Here is a 20,507-nt window from a genome sequence, read left to right as displayed (position 1 = left end):
TGTTGAACGGTTAGGTTTGAGTTAATTTGAAGGAACTAGAGCGAGGTCACTCCTGCTAGGATAGTGGTTGCTTGTTGGTCACCCTGTAGATAAAGAGATGCTAGAGACATGTATTTGTGCGGAAATTTAAACATGATGCAGATTCCCTTTGGACCATGAAAGTTGTCTTTGGACGATTAAGGATGATGTACTCAGACCATGATATCCCGGGCCATGAATTGTTTAGTGAAGGATCTGCAGGCCGTGAAATGATGTTCTCGGGCCATGAAGATGGTGCCTCCGAACAATGACGCCTTTGAATAATGATATGCAAATTTGAGGGATCCTCAAGCCATGGCATGTTGTCTTCCGGCTATGAGTAGAATGCCTTTTAGACTATGATGCCTTTGGATAAGTTAGCGATATTTCAGCCCATAAGATGTAATAATATGATGCTACCAAAACAATGCTTAGTCTTGTGAAATGAAGGGAAGCGCTTAGCTCGATTGAAAAGCAAGTAGATAGTACTAGAATAGAGCAATATTTATGTAAAGGGTCAGTGCTTAGTCCCATGCAGGTATGGAGGCAAGGATTAGCCTCATGAAGGTATGAAGGAAAGGATTAGCCTCATGCAGGTATGGAGGCAAGGATTATCCACATGCAAGTATGGAGACAAGGATTAGCCTCATGCAAGTAGGGAGGTAGGGATTAGTCTCATGCAGGTAGGGAGGTATGGATTAGCCTCACGTAGGTAGGGAGGCAGGGATTAGCCTCATGCAAATATGGAGGTAGGTATTAGCCTCGTGCAAATATGGAGGCAAGGATTAGTCTCATGCAAATATGGAGGCAAGGATTAGCCTCATGAAGATGTGGAGGCAGGGATTAGCCTCATGCAGATATAGAGGCAAGGATTAGCCTCATGAAAGTAGGGAGGTTGGGATTAGCAACATGCAGGTAAGGAGGCAGGGATTAGCCTCATGCAAATGTGGAGGTAGGGATTAGCCTCATGCAAAGATGGAGGCAAGGACTAGCCTCATGCAAGTAGGGAGCAGAGATTAGCCTCATGCAGATGTGGAGGCAGGGATTAGCCTCATGCAAGTTTGGAGGCAGGGATTAGCTTCATGCAAATATGGAGGCAGGGATTAGCCTCATGCAGGTATGGAGGCAGGGATTAGCCTTATGCAAATATGGAGGCAGGGATTAGCCTCATGCAGATATGGAGGCATAGGTTAGCCTCATGCAAGTATGGAGGCAAGGATTAACCTCATGAAAATATGAAGGCAGGGAATAGCCTCACGCAAAGGATTAGCCTTATTCAAATATGGAGGCAAGGATTAGCCTCATGCAAATATAGAGACAAGGATAGCTTCATGCAAGTATGGAGGCAAGCATTAGCCTCATGCAAATATGAAGGCAAGGATTAACCTCATGCAAATATGGAGGCAAGGATTAGCCTCATGCAGATAGGGAGACAAGGATTAGCCTCATGCAGATAGGCAGACAAGGATTAGCCTCATGCAAATATGGAGGCAGGGATTAGCCTCATGGAGATAGGGAGGCAAGGATTAGCCTCTTGCAATTATGGAGGCAAGGATTAGCCTCATGCAAACATGGAGGCAAAGATTAGCCTCATGCAGATAGGGAGGCAAGGATTAGCCTCATGCAGATAGGGAGGCAAGGATTAGCCTCATGCAAATATAGAGGCAGGGATTAGTCTCATGTAAATATGGAGGCACGGATTAGCCTCATGCAATTATGGAGGCAAGCATTAGCCTCATGCAAATCTGGAGGCAGGGATTAGCCTCATGCATATACGGAGGCAGAGGTTAGCCTCATGCAAGTATGGAGGCAAGGATTAGCCTCATGCAAATATGGAGGCAGGGATTAGCCTCATGCAAGTATGCAGGACAAGGCTTAGTCCCATTCAAAGAGCGAGTAGCAAATAAGAGTGGTGTATTTCTTAGTTGGAGATATATTCGGTGTCTGATGGCCGGATTGATAGTGAATTTGCTTTGTGTATACATGTTTGCGAATTCTATCGCTACGTTTAATGTGCCTGCGTTCAAAGAAAAATTGTGAGTTTTTTTAGGGGGAGGTTGCTTCGCACTTCTATTTGTTGGCCTTGCTTTGTCCGTTCTGAAGGCCTTTTCGAGTTTCACTAGGTAATATCTCGCTGTTACCGAAACATAGTTTTCAAAAAATATGCGATTATTGATAAAAATAGAGTTATTTTAGAAAACATAGTGAAATATCAAGTATTTTCGATGAACTAGTGATCGTAACATATTTTAGAGACATTGCCACTCCCTCATGTTAGAATTTTAAGGGTCTTCCTCAAAATTCTGCCCCAGTTTGGTAAATGATCCTTCGGTTGTTTGCGGGTAACGAGCCTTGTTGATCCTTCCTCAAATTTTGAGAATCCTTCTCAAAATTCTGCCCTAGTTTCTTAATCGATTTCCGGCTGTTTGACATACGCTAGTGTTGGCTGGACTTGCTCGGAATTTTGAGGGACCTTCTCAAAATTTTGCCCCAGTATCTGATCTTGGGGGAAATTGAAATTTTATTATGATATGATCGAACCTATAAGGCTGCCTACGTATCCCCTCTTAAATGGGAATCAGGTCAAGTGTAGTTCAATTACATCAGATGAGGAAATGTAAATAATCTAAGAATAGTATCTTTTCACTGCGTCTAAATTGATTGGTTTTGGCCAGATTTCTCAATCCATTTCTGCGAGTATGAGTGCTCCTCCTGTTAACACCTTGTGAACCATGTAATAACCTTGCCAGTTGGGAGAGAATTTCCCTTTGGCTTCATCTTGGTATGAGAAAATCTTCTTTAACACTAACTGTCCTGGTGCAAATTTGCCTTGGTTTGATCCTTTTGTTGAAAGCTCTAGACATTCTGTTCTGGTAAAGTTGACTGTGACATACTGTGTTCATTCTTTTTCCATCTATAAGGATCAATTGTTCATAGCGGCTTCTTATCCATTCTACATCGCTGAGTTCAGCTTTCTGTATGATTCTTAAAGAAGAAATCTATACCTCGGCTGGGATGACATCCTCGGTACCATAAACCAGCATGTAAGGAGTTACCCTGATTGATGTGTGAACCGTAGTGCGGTATCCTAATAAAGCAAAAGGTAGCTTCTCGTGCCATTATTTGTGGTTTTCTACCATCTTCCTTAGTATCTTCTTGATGTTTTTTATTGGCGGCTTCTATGGCTCCATTCATCTGAGGTCTATAGGCCGTAGAATTCTTGTGTTTGATTTTGAAAGTTTCACACATGGATTTCATCATATCACTGTTGAGATTAGCAACATTATCGGTAACAATGGACTCGGGTACTCCGAATCGGCAAATGATATGATCTCTGACAAAATCTGCAATGACTTTCTTGGTTACAGCTTTGTAAGATGCATCCTCTACCCATTTTGTGAAGTAATCAATGGCTACCAGAATAAACCTGTGTCCGTTTGAAGCAGTTGGCTCAATCGGACCGATGACATCCATTCCCCAGGCGGCGAATGGCCAAGGTGAGCTTGTGGCATTGAGCTCATTTGGCGGTACTTTTATCATATCAGAGTGCACTTGACATTGGTAGCATTTGCGGACATATTGGATGCAATCTGTCTCCATGGTCATCCAAAAGTAACCAGCCCTAAGTATCTCTTAGAAAAGACAAAATCATTCATGTGCGGACCGCAGGTCCCAGCATGTATCTCCTCAAGTAGCTTAGAAGCTTCTCTTGTGTCGACACATCTTAGTAATCCCAAATTGGGAGTTCTCCTATACAAGTTTCCTCCGCTGTGGAAGAAGTGATTGGACAATCTCCGGAGTGTGCCTTTTTGAGTGTGGTTCGGATGCTCTGGATATTTCCTTTTCGCCAGATACTCCTTGATGTCATGGTACCAAGGTTTTCCATCTGTTTCTTCTGCAACATGGGCACAATATGCCGACTGATTATGAATTCTCACCGGAATGGGATAAATATAATTCTTATCTGGTTGTTGTATCATGGATGATAAAGTGGCCAACGCATCGGCAAACTCATCCTGAATTCTAGGCACATGCCGGAACTCTATCTTTGTGAACCTCTTTCTCAATTCCTCCACAATGTGCAGATATGGAAATATCTTGGAATTTTTGGTGGCCCATTCTCCTTGTACCTGATGCACGAGCAAATCTAAATCACCGATTACCAGCAGCTCCTAAATATTCATATCGATTGCTATATTGAGTCCTAGTATGCAGGCTTCATATTCCGCCAGGTTGTTGGTGCAGGGAAATATGAGTTTAGCAGATACCGGATAATGTTAACCCATTTTTGATACCAAAACTGCTCCAATGCCTACTCCTTTGAAATTTGCATCTCCGTCAAAGAACATCCTCCAACCGTCGTATGCTTCGGTAATGTCCTCTCCTATGAATGACATTTCTTCATCAGGAAAATACGTTTTCAAGGGTTCGTATTCTCCTCCCAGCGGGTTTTCAGCAAGATGATCTGCCAGTGCTTGCCCTTTGACTGCCTTTTGAGTTACGTAGACGATATTGAACTCACTCAACAGTATCTGCAACTTGGCTAGCTTCCCAGTTGGCATGGGTTTCTGAAATATTTACTTCAAAGGGTCCATCCTGGATATGAGGTGTGTAGTATAGGCACAGAAGTAATGCCTCAACTTCTGGGCCGTCCAAGTCAAAGCACAACAAGTGCGCTCTAGTAGAGAGTACCGCGCTTTGTAAGGTATGAACTTCTTACTCAAGTAATATATGGCTTGCTCCTTTCTTCCTGTCTCGTCATGTTTTTTCCAGAACACATTAGAAGGCGTCGTCCAATACAGATAGATAGAGTAGCAAAGGCCGTCCTGACTCTGGCGGGACCAAAACTGGTGGTGTGGATAGGTACTCCTTGATCTTGTCAGAAGCTTTCTGACAATCCTCGGTCCAACTTGTCTCGGCATCTTTTCTCAGCATCTTGAAGATAGGTTCACATACGACTGTGTACTGTGCTATGAATCGACTGATATAGTTGAGACGTCCTAGGAATCTCATCACATCCTTTTTGCTCCTAGGTGGCGATAACTCCTGAATAGCCTTAACTTTCGACGGATCCATCTCGATCTCTCGACGATTGACAATGAATCCCAGTAACTTTCCCGCGGGAACCCCGAATGCACTCTTTGCAGGGTTCAGCTTCAAATTGTACCTCCTTAACCTGTCAAAGAACTTTCTCAAGTCTGCTATGTGATCTGCAGCCCTCTTGGATTTGATAATAACGTCGTCCACATATACCACTATTTCTTTGTGCATCATATCATGGAAGATGGTTGTCATGACCCTCATGCAGGTAGCCCCAACATTCTTTAGACCAAATGACATCATCTTATAGCAGTATACCCCCTTGGTGTAATAAAAGCAGTTTTTTTCGCATTTTCTTCGTCCATCCAGATCTGGTGATAAACCGTGAAGCAATCCACAAAGGATGGGAGTTCATGCTTGGCGCAATTGTCAATTAGGATGTGTATATTTGGTAGTGGAAAGTCATCTGTAGGACTAGCTCTATTTAAATCTCGATAATCGATACATACTCTGACTTTCCCTGAGAACTTTGGCTTTGATCTGCTTGGTAACTTCCTCCTTTATCTTCATGCTCATATCTAGTTTAAACTTTTTAAGTTTCTGCTTCACCGGCAGACACATGGGATTAGTAGGCAACTTCTGAGCCACTATGGAGGTGCTCAAACCGGTCATGTCATAATATGACCATGCGAAAATGTCTTCAAACTCCTTTAAGAAACATATGTACTCTTCCTTCTTTGTTGGCGATAAGTGAATGTTGATGCGAGTCTCCTTGACGATCTCGGTGTCCCCCAAATTTATTTCTTCGGTCTCGTCCATGTTGGACTTAGGCTTATTCTCAAAATTTTCAGCTTTCCTCACAAATTCCTCAAGTATCTCATCTTCTTCATCTGAATCACTATTCTCATGTTGCGTTGCCTCATTACATGTCACAGTCAATGGTTCATCGGGAAAAGTACTAATAACATTGTAGAAAGAAAAAGTGTAGAAAATAGTAACGAATAATAAAGAGCAAATGCATTTGATTAAAATTAAACAACATCCAGCTAAGTGCGGCTCGATGAATCGAGCATTTATTTTGAAACAAGTAAGTCTTTAAAACAAAATTACTGAAAATCTTAAATGCCTAGAATGGATATAGAAATAAAATTTGCCAAGCTACCTAGGGACTCGGCGGGCCTGGGATGGTCAGGCGGTCCAGTTCCTGAGAATAGTTCCCTTCTCCACATTCTAAATAGTGAGGCATTCTTCCTCCTCCTCAATTATTTCACAGTAGTCCATGTATTTGTCCTCCAAGAACAGATTCCTCAGCCCCGCTAACGCTTATTCTTCTATAGTTCCCCATATTGTGTCAGCTTGGTGAGAAGTCTGATTTAGATGCGACACTGATTGCTCGAGAAGGTAAAAGGGTTCGCACTATGGAGGCCACCAATCATTATACTCTCGCCATGTGTACTGATATCCGAGCCTAAAGGTAGTACCATGACCCTTTAGTCGTATCAGTTTAGCGAAACCCTGGAGATTCTTTCCAAGCCCTTTGTCGGGTTCATACCCAGACCATGCCATTATGCTCTCTATTTTACTGCTCCACCATTTATCTTTCTCAATGGCATTGACACGTTCAATGTAATGATAAGTTTCCCCTCCTAGCCTTCTTCTATGTCCAATAACCAGGATGGTTTGACTGGTGTAAATGGGGTTACTCTTGTCTCTGTGAATGATCACCTCTTGACAATTCCATTCGAATTTCACCGCTTGATGTAGTGTGGATGCCACATCCCCAGCGGCATGGATCCATGGTCGACCCAACAGAAGATTGTATGAGGCTGGTATGTCAAGCACCTAAAACTCGGCGTCGAACCAAGTTGGCCCCATATGTAGACAAAGGTTAATTTACCCGATCGTGGCCCTTTGAGATCCGTCAAAAGCTTTCATGTTCATGCTTCCTGTCCGTATTTCATGAAAACCTTTGTCCAACCTTTTCAAAGTATCCAACGGACAAATGTTGAGGCTTGAGCCTCCATTAACCAAGACCCTGTCAATAAACTTGTCTTCAAATTGCACTGTGATATGTAATTCCCTGTTGTGATTCAACCCTTCAGGCGGTATCTCATCTTCGTGGAAGATGATTTTATAATTTTCCAATACTTGCCCTACCATATTGGCCATCTCTCCGCCTGTGATATTGTTGGGTACATAAGCTTCACTCAACACCTTCATTAAAGCATTCTTATGCACCTCTAAATTTTGCACTAGCGACGGGATGGAGATTTGAGCTGGGGTTTTGTTCAAATACTCAATGACGGAATACTCCTTTGCCTATATTTTCCTCCAAAGGTCATCTGGACCTGTTTCAATGACATACTGCTTGGTAGTGGCATCTTTACTTGGTCCTCCCAAGTGTTCAGGTGTATAGATTATTCCAGTCCTAGTCATTCCTTGTACGGCATCAGATTCCTCCATCTTTGCCTTTCTTTTTCACCTAGCTTTGGCAACGTAATCCCAGGGTATTGCTTTTGAGTTGAAAGGAGGTGTGGTAGATACTGTCACTGTGAAAGGTGTGGCCACTTCCACTTCAAATGCAATAGGGGTGGCCACAGGTGGGGCTACCTCTACCTCAAATGGAACTGATATAGCTACCTCAACCTCGATTGGTGACTGAGTCTGTACTACAATAGGAGTAAGTGTGACAGAGGGTTTAAAGTCATCGCCCTCCCAAATAAGGCCAATCGACCCCTCTAGGTCCCGTTCTTTGTTTGTCTCTATCACATGTACCCCACCACCCCTGTGATCAGGGAGAGGGTTGTTGTAGACATTGTGTGGAGCTTCCTTTGCCTGTATGACCTTGTTGGCAATCAGCGTCTAGATCTTATCTTTCAATGTTCGACACACATCACTGGTGTGCCCCTTCATAGTGGAATGGAATGCACAAGTTTTGTTTGGATTGACCCACTGGGATAGATTCTCTAATGCCACAACAGGAATGGGGGTGACATAACCAGCGACTTTCAACCTTTCATACAGTTGGTTGATGGGTTCAACAATGGCGGTGTATTGTTTGGGTGGCTTGCGGTCATAGTTTTGTCATGGTCTTGAAAAATTTTGGCAAGTTGAAGGTGATTGAAAATGGGATGGTTGGGAATTATAGGTGTGATGGACAACGGCTGGTTGGGAATATTTAGGAGATGAGGGTTGTTATGTGGGTGGTGGTGCTTGATATGTGGGTGGAGGTGTTTGATATATGGGTGGAGGTGTTTGATAGGTAAGTAGAGATTTTGGGCCTTGAGCCACCATTACTGCCCCAACGTCTCTCTTCTTTGATATGCCGCCTGATTGTAATGCCTTATTTGTGGCTTGTAATGCCTCAAAATTCGTTACCATCCCGTTTTGATGCCTTCCTCAATTCTTTCCCCAAGCTTGATGATATCAGAGAACTTATGGTTTTCAATGACCATTAATCTTTCATAATATTGCGGATCATGTGCTCTGACAAAGAACTTGTTCATCTACTCCTCATCCAGAGATGGCCTGACCTTGGCCGCTTCTGACCTCCAAAGAGTAGCATACTCACGGAAGGTTTCGGTGGGTTTCTTCTTAAGATTCTGGATGTAGAAAACATCTGCTGCATTCTCTGTATTGAAGTTGAACTAGTCCATGAAATCCGACGCCATACTCACCCAATTGGACCATTTCTTGGGATCCTGGCTGATGTACTAGGACAAAGCATCTCCAGTAAGACTCCTCATAAAGAGTTTCATCCAGATCTTTTCGTCTTTCCCGATCCTGACAAGCTTGTCACAGTTGGTCCTAAGATGAACCCTGGGATCACCTGTGCCGTCAAACATCTCGAACTTTGGAGGTTTGTATCCCTCCAGCAGTTCTACATTTGGCTGTATGCATAGGTCTTCATAGTTCAAACTTTCTATTCCTTTGCTGCCTTCGACACCTTGAACTCGGCTTGTCAACTTCTTGAGTTCTTCAACTATGTTTTGAATGAGCAAGTCCTTCTCGGAGGATTCTAGGGTATAGGAGATTGGTTGGACAGAGTGAGGCACGATTTCTATGTATATGGGGTAGTTTTGGTGAGTACCCGGTGCCTGGGTGTAATGGTGGTCATTGGTAGAGTTTTGAGGATCGGGAATAGGTTGTGGTGTGTTTTGGGGAGTGCGGTAAGTGGTGGTTAGTGGGTACTGAATTGGTTGATGGTGGTGTTGTGGCCGAATTGCTATTGGTAGGGGATTGCGATTTTGGGGTGGGGTTGCATATTGATGCGGTGTAGGAGGGTTTTACGGATGTTGGTTTGGTGTGTTTTGGGGAGGTGCGGGGTTCTTTGTGTTTTGTTGGTTGATATCGGGGACATTTAGGGTGAGTGAAAAGTTTGCCAAGTTGCGGACCTGCTCAAGCTCTCCTTGTAGATCTAATATCTTTTGTTCTAACCTCAAGACTAGATCATTCGGTGCCGGGGTACTACGGCTGTCTGAAGTTTATGCGTTCTCAGCATTCTCCTTTCGAATACCACTTAAATCGTCCATTTTTGCTTTTCATTTGCCTTTTGTATTGCTTGGAGGAGGTGGAGAGTCTCTAGATTTGGTGTGATATGCTGACGATGTCAGTGTGAGCGAACCAACCTTACGGGATGGGAGTAAATAATAAATAAAGACAAAAAGGTAAACAAGTCAGTAAGGATTCTGAAATGTTTGCAATATTTAAACACATATTGCGGGAATATAAATTCATGTCCTAATTTGGGAACCTCGTTGAGCCTGAGGTAGGCCTAGTGACAAATAAATTTGGAGAATTTTAGTGCCAATATCTGCCTCATTTCATTAAAGTAAAAGTAAACGAACCAAAACAAAACTAAATAAGACAATGTCACTACTGGCTCTTGGCCTTATTACATTTGAAACAAAAGCAAATAAATCTAATCTACTTGGTCCCAGAAGGACCCTCTCCAGACTGGATTCTCTTATCGATCAATTCTCCCATCTCGTGCAGGTTCAACAGTAGGAATGCCCTTGCAAGATGCCCTCATTCGTTCTCTTCAGCGTTCTGGCAGTTAGTGACCCTTTTTCTTATCTTCCTTTCCAACTCTATTAAACTGTATTCCAGGTATTCTAACCTCTCGCTGGATTTAACAACTTTGTCTTTCCATTCGTTAATCATCTCCATATCAGCCTTGTGCAGTGCCATATGCTCGGCTTCAGACTCTCGAACTCTTTTCTGCAGCTTGTTGTACTTCACCTCGGCTTCAACAACCTCGTCTATGACCCTTTTTCCTGGCTCAACGACCCCAGTTATGTTGTCCTCCAACACGAAGGTAAAGGTATGAGTGACCTGCGTGATATCGGTCTGGCTCAATAGTATCCTTCTCCACAATAATCTTTAAGGTCCACATATGTTGTGCTTCATTCCTATACGAGATGGCGTCACCTTGGAAACTGGTTCTGAAGTGACACATTTTGGCGACTCGTGGTATGATTTGTCTCCTGCCTACTTCTCTCATAACCCTGGAGGGAGCATAATGGTATATGCCCCCGAACCAGATCACCACCAAGTGCGGAAAATCCCTGGATCTAATGATGAATTCATTGTTATGGAACCACTCAAACATCCACTGGACTTGATCCTCAGTCAAATTTTCAAAAAGTTGTACCCATCCTACAGCGTCCTCTGGCTGAGAAACATGTCTAGAATATAATCATTCTTTTGGGATGATATAAGGCTAAATGATCATTACACGGCCTTTGCAGAAATACTTGAGGGTATTGCCCCTTTTGGAGATGTTCCAACAACCAGACCTATAGTAGTAAGTTGCAACCCTTGAAGAACTTGAACCCCTTCTAGCACCGCTCCAAAGCCCGGTACATGTCTGCAACAATCATAGGGATGATAGTGTATATCTCCCCCTCGATCCCGTCCATCAGAGTTTTCGTCACCATGACCAACCTAGTATGGATCCTATCCCCTTGGATTGGGAATACCAGCATGCCCAAGAAATACATGATAAATACGAAGACCCTACGATGAATCCAACCTAAAGAAGTGATTGAGAACTCATCATCAAAGAGGCGGTAAGAACTGTTGTGACAGTATCTTTCGTAAAGGAACTCAAAAGGTATGTAGGAGTCCTTTAGGCATTTCAAGTTGTCATTTTCCTTCAGCCCTGCCATCTTCAGAAATCCCCTAGGGTCATGAGGTGCTAACAGATTAGGACTATCCCAAGGTAACCCAACAAATCCTCCTATCTCTTCTAAAAGGGGTGTCATTTCTATGTTCCCAAAATGGAACACAACCCTTTCCTTGTCCCAAAACATAGTTGCAGCCTCGATCAGCATTTTGTTGAGCTGAAGGTCCATCAAAGAAGGCAAATTTCCTAAAACTTGTTTCTCGTGGGTTTGGTCACATGAAGTAAGATCCCTCCACCAATCTGGCAAAAGTGAGGGTGTGTTAACCATACCGAATCTGGGGACCTCGTGCCTCATTTTCTGCAAAAACAAAGAGAGTTAGGCCCTTTCCCCCTCTAGGTTCGTCTATTTATACAGTAATGATTAGAATATTTGCACTTATTTCTCCAAATTAATGCACATAATCGTGGTTACGTCCGTTGAGATTATGAAAAACCCGATGGACTTTTGGACAAGACTTGTCTTAAAGGGTCATTATGTGGACAACATATTAACTCGGCTAGGTTTGACCATGATGCATGTACGATTTAATCAGAGTAAGGTTGCTATAGAGGTCTAGATTGGGACCCTCAAGCGGACAACTTGAGGGGGAAAGGCACGGAACCGTCGAACGCACCGCTGATCGACTAATTTTACCGCAAATACGCCTTTCCGAATTTGAAGGGTGATATATAGGAAGAGCGCAAACACTCACCAAGCGTTGCTATATGATTAATAACGCACGAGTGAAGTATGATGTTGAGCATGATTTATGAAGCAATAAATAGCATATTGTCAAGTATTTGCACGTAAGAAAATAATAAATGCAGTATTTAAATAATTGAAGAGACAGTTACAGAAAAAGAAAACAAGGAGACAAGTCAGTTTCAGGAATAAAAGAATCATAAATGCTTGAAAATAGACAATTAAATTCAAATAAGGGGAAAGGGTATGTGGGATAGAACATGCTTGGACTAATTCACAAAAGATAAGTTCGTTAGGTAAGAGCCTAAAAATATCCTAAGCAAAGTCTACATGCTATCGCGCCCCCTTTTTTCCCTTTTTGACGGGGAAGTCCGAGTTTCGACATTCATGAGGGGAATAACTCTTTTCCTTTTGGCAATTGAGTATTTGAAGAGTCGCCACCTAACGGATTATGGTGCGATAGGGCACCTTGAGCAATTAACTCATAGACTAGTTTGCATTACCAGATATTTAGGGTAAGAGCTCGAAATAACCTTGAGGGGAAGGTGTTAGGCACCCTCGCGATCCACAACGGTGGGTCCCGGCCGAACTTAATCTATGTGAATTAGACCTTTTACAAATTAATAGTTTTAACACGTACTTGCAAGTAAAGGCTTGTTTTGTTATTCTAAGCACATGTATGATTCAAGTAATGGAACAAGGGAAAAGGGTTGGAACAAGTTGCACATATAAAGAAAAAGTAAATTTATTTAAACAACGGGAGTTGGAAAAGAGGGGTCCTAGGTTGGTTAGCCTACAGGATCATACCCATACAATGCCCGGTAAACACTCTTCAACGAGGGGCTACACGTGACATTTGTGCGTGATCATCATATTCCTTACTACCCAATTCTCTCGCTTTGGTCATAGCCTAAAGCGTTCTAGCAACCTTGAATGATAACCTATGCGTGCACTACTCGTCTCTTCCTTGTGGCCCTGGAGGTATTTAGGACCTCTAATTTAGGTGGTTCTAGACCATTCTAAGGTATTTAAAGGAGAAAAGTCTAAGCATTGAGGCAGCTGTTGTTACCCAATTTTTCCTCATATATTTTTTAAAAACACGTATATATGCTTTCAAAATAGTACATATGCAGTTATAAGCATGCATAAGTATTTTATAATTTTCCTATAATTTTAAAAGCTCCAAATCAATTTATTTCTTCTCTTTTTATTTATATAAATATCCAATAATTATCCTTCAAATTACTTTTGTGGTGATTTAGCCATTTGAATTCATTATTTATGCCAACATAGTGTTTAAATATTTTTGTGCATTTTTTGTAATTATATTTACATTTTAAAGCTAATTTACATATCTTTGCAAAAACAGCCCATACTAATGTATAACTACATTATTTATGCATAAAATGATCTTTCATATTTTTAAAATATTAAATAACTATTTTAAATCATTTTAATACATAATAATATTTTTTTGGTACTTATTTATTATTTTATAAATTATTTAGTTATTAAAAGTGGTGATTTAAAATCTAGCCTTATTTTATTTCAATTTTGGCCTCAATTTTGACCCAATGCCCAGCCCGATTTTAACCTAAACCTACCCAGCACAATTTAACCTAAACCGACCCGGCCCCAATTTTATTTGATCTCGGCCATTGATCATAGAGATCAACAGCCAGAATCCACCCTTTCCCTTTTTAGTTTCAAACGACCCCTGAACCCTAACCATTTCTCACGCACAACCGCCCTTGAATCCCTTCCTCTCCAGTTCTCTCTGAAACCCACCCCTAACCCCAATCGCCATCACCCAAAATCAACCCCAAACCTTAGAATCCCTGTCCGATCTATGGCATCCTATGGCTGTACGAAGCCTCTACTTGTCTCATATCCCCCTGGTTTTTCGATTATGTGGTTTTTGTGGAAGAACCTCAAAGAGATTTGGTCCAGATCTCGTTCAAAGCTTTTCAAGGGTTCGTCCATAGTTTGCGAGTTATTTCTATTGAAGTTTCAAGGTTCAAATCTCTGGTTCAAAACTAGGTTCTCTTTACCCCTCCCCTTTCTCCTCAAAACCCTAATCTTTGGCAATGAATCCGTCCGATATTTGTAGATCTGGAAGGATTCTAAGTTTATCAACAACTTTTCTTTAAAGATCTCTTGTTTCTTTACTGCTAACCGATTTTAGCACTATATCTTGGGTCCTTTGCTATCTACTGCTTGAATCTCTGCATACTTGAAAATGTTCTCGAGTTTCTGTGATTTTTCTTTAAGTTTCTCTTATTCCTCTACTAGTAACTGATTTTAAACGCTATAGTACTTCAGGTTTTTGACTTCTACGACTAAGGTTTCCTGAAATTTACTTTCTCCAAAACGTTAATGATTTTTGAGTATTTAATCTTCTGTTTCTTGTGTGTTTTGACCGATTTCATGAAGATTGCTTTAACCCTGACTTGTTTATGCTAAAAGCCCTATTTTCTCGACATTATTATTTGGTTTATGAGTTTGTCTAGGATACTTGGGTACGACTTTGTACTATGCTTTGGTTTCTGTGATTCTTCTTAGCCTAATTCGATGTCTTTTGGTCCTAATGTGCCTCGATTGATGTTCTTGGTTCGACTCTTCTACTGATTCCATATGTTCATGTTCATTTTTTTACCTATTCATTGTAAAACTATACTTTTCCCTTAAATTAGTGATTGATTTGGATTCTTGATTTATCAGTTTGTTTTGTTAAGACCCATTCCTGACTATTTCCTTATTTACAATCTTGAGCCGCTTTCTTACCTTGTTTGATTAATTATGATATTTACTGATTCGTTACCAATCATTTCTTTAATTAAAAATCTATCTATTTACCCCTAATTTCTCGTTGATTTTATTTCCTTAAATGTATTTTGCCTTTACCATTGGTTGATTACCCTTATTTAAGGAAAAATTATACTAACTGATGTATAATTGATTCTGTGGCTTCCTTAATTGCAGAAGGGTTGATTCCCTTTACCTTATTTTTCTCTTGCTCTTAACTGCTATATATACTCTCCTTTACTCCTCACTTCGAGACACGAACACTAGTTCATCTACACTCTCACACTCTCAAAAGCTCTCTATTCTCTTCCGTTACTTGCAATTGTTATTAATCCAGCTAGCTGTAAGCCAAGGCTGGCTACTTGCACCATCTCTGCTCTATACTCTGTATTTTCTCCTTAACTAGTATGTTCTGATTCAATTCACATCCCAAAACTATGTGTTTTCTTTGTTGCTGCAGTTCATCAGTTATGATTTCTATGTTCTATTTGCTATTCTACTCAATATGCAATCAACATGCCTAGATTACAGTATCACACAACATGTTTAAGTTTATTCTGTTAAAAGCTATAGCTAGTATACTGTTTAGCATGCCAAACCCGCTTTAAATAGTTGGTTCACTAGCATGTCCAAGCTGCATTATATGTTTATTATTTTACCCAGCATGACCAAATTCTGGCTGTTCTATATATGATTAGTATTTCTAAAACCTTGAATGCTTCATGAAGTGTTTGTCTAGTTTGATCATCTAAGTTCAACTTGCTCTACTGCACTAATGAGATCCTATTTGTGTCTAAGACCTGTGTGTTCTCAACTTAACTAACAATCTGTGTGTTTGTTTGCCATCACTAAGGTGCATTCTAGGTGTCCCCTACCCCTTTCCGTTGTCTGAAGTCTGTTCTGAAACTGTGTGTTCTGTGACTTGCTCTCTGATCCTAAAAAATGTTCTTCATGTTTTCTCAAACTATTTCTACCATAACTATATATTGGTTTTCAGAAAATTCTTTCCATTAGACCCTCTTGCTACTGCTTATCAAACTCTTTCAAATCATTATGCACTCTCACATTACTCTTAGATTGCTAAGTCCTGCCCCTCTGATATGTGTACTGCTTTTAGACCCTAGAGATCTCTCTGAACTCTGGCATATCAGAGATGGCACTTCCACACTACACATAATCAATCTTTGTTTGAGTAAAGTCTGGGTGTGAGCACTGCCCGGGATCCTTGAGGTCCTTAGGGAAATTTGACCCACCTAGACATGAATTGGGCTATGGAACTTTGGGTATTTGAGATCAGTAAAGGCTTGGTACACCATGACTATTTTGGGCCTGCTTCAAGCTCCCTATAGCTTAATTTCTGTTCTATTTATGTAATTCATTCAATTCTTGGTTTGTAATAATTAATTGTAAACAAACAATGGGGTGATTAGTGGAAAGGGAGGGTAGTTGTATATTGCGGGCAAAATTGGGTAGATACCATGCCTATAGGGCCCTTATTGCTTCAAATGTGTTTGTTAGATAACATACCAACAGGATCCGCTTTGGTTTAAAGAAGTTCTATTTGCTTTACTTCCACACAATTAGAAACCATGCCTATTGGATTTAAATTAACTTTTAATAATTAGATATCATGCCTATAGGAGTTAAAATCAGCCTTAATAGAAATCATACCTATAAGGGTTTCACTGTGGTCGAATTAATTCTGCTTGCTTCACCTTATGTTTAATTAGAAATCATGCCTATAGGACTTAAACCAGTTAAATTAGAAAATCGATTTAATTCATGTTTATTCTGAATCGGTTTAAGTAACTAATCTATCCGCTTGTTTAATAAGTTTTAACGTTGCCCTAAGAAAGCATGCCTATAGGATCCCAAAGTGCCCGTTTAAGAATTGTTTACTTTTTTACTGCATTCCTAATCAGTAGTTGATACCATGCTCTTAGGACATCACTATTATACGCCTAGGCAAGCCTATATGGCGATTAAAATCCTGCAACTATAAAACTGCGCTTTGTTATTTGAGACTACTCACATTCAACATGTCTAAAATCAGTAGGCAAGCTGAATAGGCCTTTGACACTTTGGTCCTAATTCAATACTGTACAATCTCTGCTCACCTAGATATCATGTTCTAAGGTTTTCTCTTAAATATTTGAAACTATTGTTTGAGACGTGCACTTATATGTTATGTTTGTGGAGGTAAATGCGAGCCTTTAATTATTCTCTTCAATGCAATCCTAATTGTTTTGATTGACGCTTAGACTTTTCTCCTTTAAATACCTTAGGATAGTCTAGAACCACTTAAATTAGAGGTCCTAAATACCTCCAAGGCCATAAAGAAGGGATGAGTAATGCACGCATAGGATATCATTCAAGGTTTCTAGAACGCTTTAGGCTATGACCAAAGGGAGGGAATTGGGTAGTAAGGATATGATGACTACGCGCTAATGTCACGTGTAGCCCCTCATTGAGGAGTGATTACCGAGCATTGTGTGGGTATGATCCTGTAGGCTAACCAACCTAGGACCCCTCTTTCCCAACTCCCGTTGATTAAATAAATTTACTTTTTCTTTATATGTGCAACTTGTTCCAACCCTTTTCCCTTGTTCCATTACTTGAATCATACATGTGCTTATAATGACAAAACATGCCTTTGCTTGCAAGTACGTATTAAAATTATTTATTTGTAAAAGGACTACTTCACATAGCTTAAGTTCAGTCGGGACCCACTGTTGTGGACCGCGAGGGTGCCTAACACCTTCCCCTCAAGGTTATTTTGAGCCCTTACCCTAAATCTCTGGTAATGCAAACTAGTTCATGAGTTAATTGCTCAAGGTTCCCTAACGCACCATAATCCGTTAGGTGACGACTCTTCAAATACCCAATTCCTAAAAGTAAATGAGTTATTCCCCCCATGAATGTCGAAACCCGGACTTCTCCATCAAAAAGGGAAAAAAGGGGGCGGGACACTTGTTTCACTAAATTCCGACTCCAAATCAATGTTCAAAACTCAAAAATTCATATTATGAAACTTTAGGCCAAAACCCCCAATTTCCTCTTTAAATTCATCAACCAAAAGCTAAAATTGAAGATAGATTCATGAAACATAACCAAAACTGAGTAGAGAACACTTACCCCCATTCATATGGTGAAAATAGCTTCAAGAATCGCCTCAATCTGAGCTCTATAGCTAAAAAATGTAAAAATGACCGAAACCCTCGAAATAGAGTACTTTATAACCACTGAGCAACTTAATGCATCGCGATCGCGAAGAAGAAAACTTATACTCCTGTAAAATGCCATAAACGATCGCATATGTCAGCTCGCGATCATGGTATACACAGCTAACAAAGCTATGCATTCGCGGAAGAAACCTTGCGAACGCGAAGATATAACCAACACTGCCTCAGCTCAAACCCAAACACAATGCGAACGCGTTCTCAACATCGCAAATGCGATGCTTAACTGCCATAACCTATGCGAACACGGACCATCACTTGCGAACACATAGAAGAAGAATTAGCCTGCTCCACTTTTCCTTTATGCTATCACACCACTAAGTCCGCGATCGCGATGAAGAAATGCGACACCAGATATCAGCAGAACACAACAGTGAAAAATGAAGGAAAAATAGTTTGAAACCCGTCCGAAACTCACTGAGCCCCTCTGAACCATGTCCGAACATCCCAACAAGTCCCATAATATAACACGGACCTTCACGAGGCCTCAAAACACACATAACAATATCGAATCGACGAATCACACCTTAATTCGAAATCAATGAACTTTAAAACTTCAAACTTCTACAACCGATGCCGAAACCTATCAAATCTTCACATTTGGCATTACGGACCTGCTCCAACTTCCAAAATCGGAATCCAAACCCGATATAAAAAAGTCCACTCCCGGTCAACCTTTCGAAAATTCCAACTGTCATATCCCTTTTTTTTGCAAAACCTCACTAACCCTCTTAAATAAATAAAAAGATTTCGCAAAGCTCGAAAGAAATTTTCAATTTTGAAAGTGACAAAAGATAGTGTTCAAAAGGATTAACTCAGAGTCGCCACCTGACATTTGATTTCGGTGTGTCAGGTCACCGTTTTTCTAAAAATAATTTTTTTTTTCCTTTCAAAACACTTGAGACTCCAAAACTAAGTCTACACAAGAGATTCGGGTAAGGAGGTTCATTTGACTCGGGGAGAAGGTGTTAGGCACTCCCCAAGTCCCGTAACTAGTACGGTTGCATACTTGATCTAGTTAGCTTTTAAAATATTCAAGTTGAGGTAAAATCACGAAAAAGCAAAATAAACACACATGAGGCTCGAGGTTGTCCCCACCTAATAAAAGATGAATAAAAATAAAAATAAAAACACTACGAGTTCTACTATCGATCTCCAAGTACAAATACTTCGGGGCATACCCCGGAATAAAATATATACAAATCTTTCGGGGCATTCCTCGAACAAATTTAACTAAGGAAACGACCTCTCACCTCAAAAGAAACTAAAATCAAATGCCCTAAAGGTTTTCCTACCCAAGCGTGGCCGGCCTAAGGATACTACTAGCGGGTCAATTAGCAAATGCAAAAAACAAATTCACAGAAATTCAATTGATTCTATTTAATCCAACCCCACATTCCATTTCCAACAAAATTCTTTCATATCTTCATTCTCAAATGTATAGAGCATATTATAACGTAATTCAGTGAAGCCAACCAAGATCAAAGTCATAACACATTAATTCAACGATTCGAGGAACAAATCAAACAAAGTAAAGCTAACCAAGATTAAAGTTATAGCAGATTCAAACTCACAGATTAATAAACGGGGATAAAAGAGATGAACCTGAAAAATGATCTTGCAATTAATATAATTTTGACAGTCCATGGATAGAATACGCAGCTACAAATGGAATTCAAATAGAAAATCCAGCTCGAACAAAACCAATGGACCACACCCCGGACGGCAACTCCAACAATCGAACACCAATTTCAACTCTGCTTTATTTCGGAAGCCAGGACCAAAATAACAACCTTTTATTGATGAACAAAGCTGAAAATTACATATCAATCGGGCTAAATAAAGCAACAATCTTTGGACCGAAATACCGAAATTGCAAACCGGAACCTCAAATCGACACCCGAAAAAGAAATCGAAACCCAAATCGGAAGGCAAAAAGTGCCAATCCTAAATTGATAAAATTATCAGTAATGGCTTCCTTGGAGATTGTGCTCTAATTCAGTGGAGTCAACCCATTTTCCTTGTTGGCTTTCATTAATTAAGTGGTCACGTGACTGACTTGGTCACATAGATGCCTAAAACATTAAATTGCAAGTCAAGGATGTGTAGAAGGAGATTGGTTCATATTGATTCATGTCAATTTTTATATATGGCATCCTGAGATTGTGTGAATGACTTGGATGGTTTTCAGACTCTAGGAAAAGAAGTTGAGCAACGTGATAGCGGGGCATGCCTTTTCCGATGAAGGTTCAACTGATCGATTCTTCAACATTCAGAGAATCAATCCTTCTTCTTGACCATACTGCTTCAGCGTCCTTTTGAGTCGCACAAAATTAATTGCTCAAAAGATTTTTCAGAACCAAAATTCCTCCAGTTTTTTGAATGCTGCCATTTTTCTTTGTTTTTAGTCTAGGTCTTTGGGTGAGACGTGATGGCTGGTCGTGAGTTTTTTGGTCTAGAGTTTAAGATGATGATGGAGAATGGTTGTTATGTGTGTAGGAGATGAGGGGACGGCTGGTGGTGTGTTGCGGCTTCT

The sequence above is a fragment of the Nicotiana tabacum genome, chromosome 8 (assembly GCF_000715075.1).
Source record: "Nicotiana tabacum cultivar K326 chromosome 8, ASM71507v2, whole genome shotgun sequence".
Classification (NCBI taxonomy): domain Eukaryota; kingdom Viridiplantae; phylum Streptophyta; class Magnoliopsida; order Solanales; family Solanaceae; genus Nicotiana; species Nicotiana tabacum.
This window is presented reverse-complemented; position numbering follows the sequence as displayed.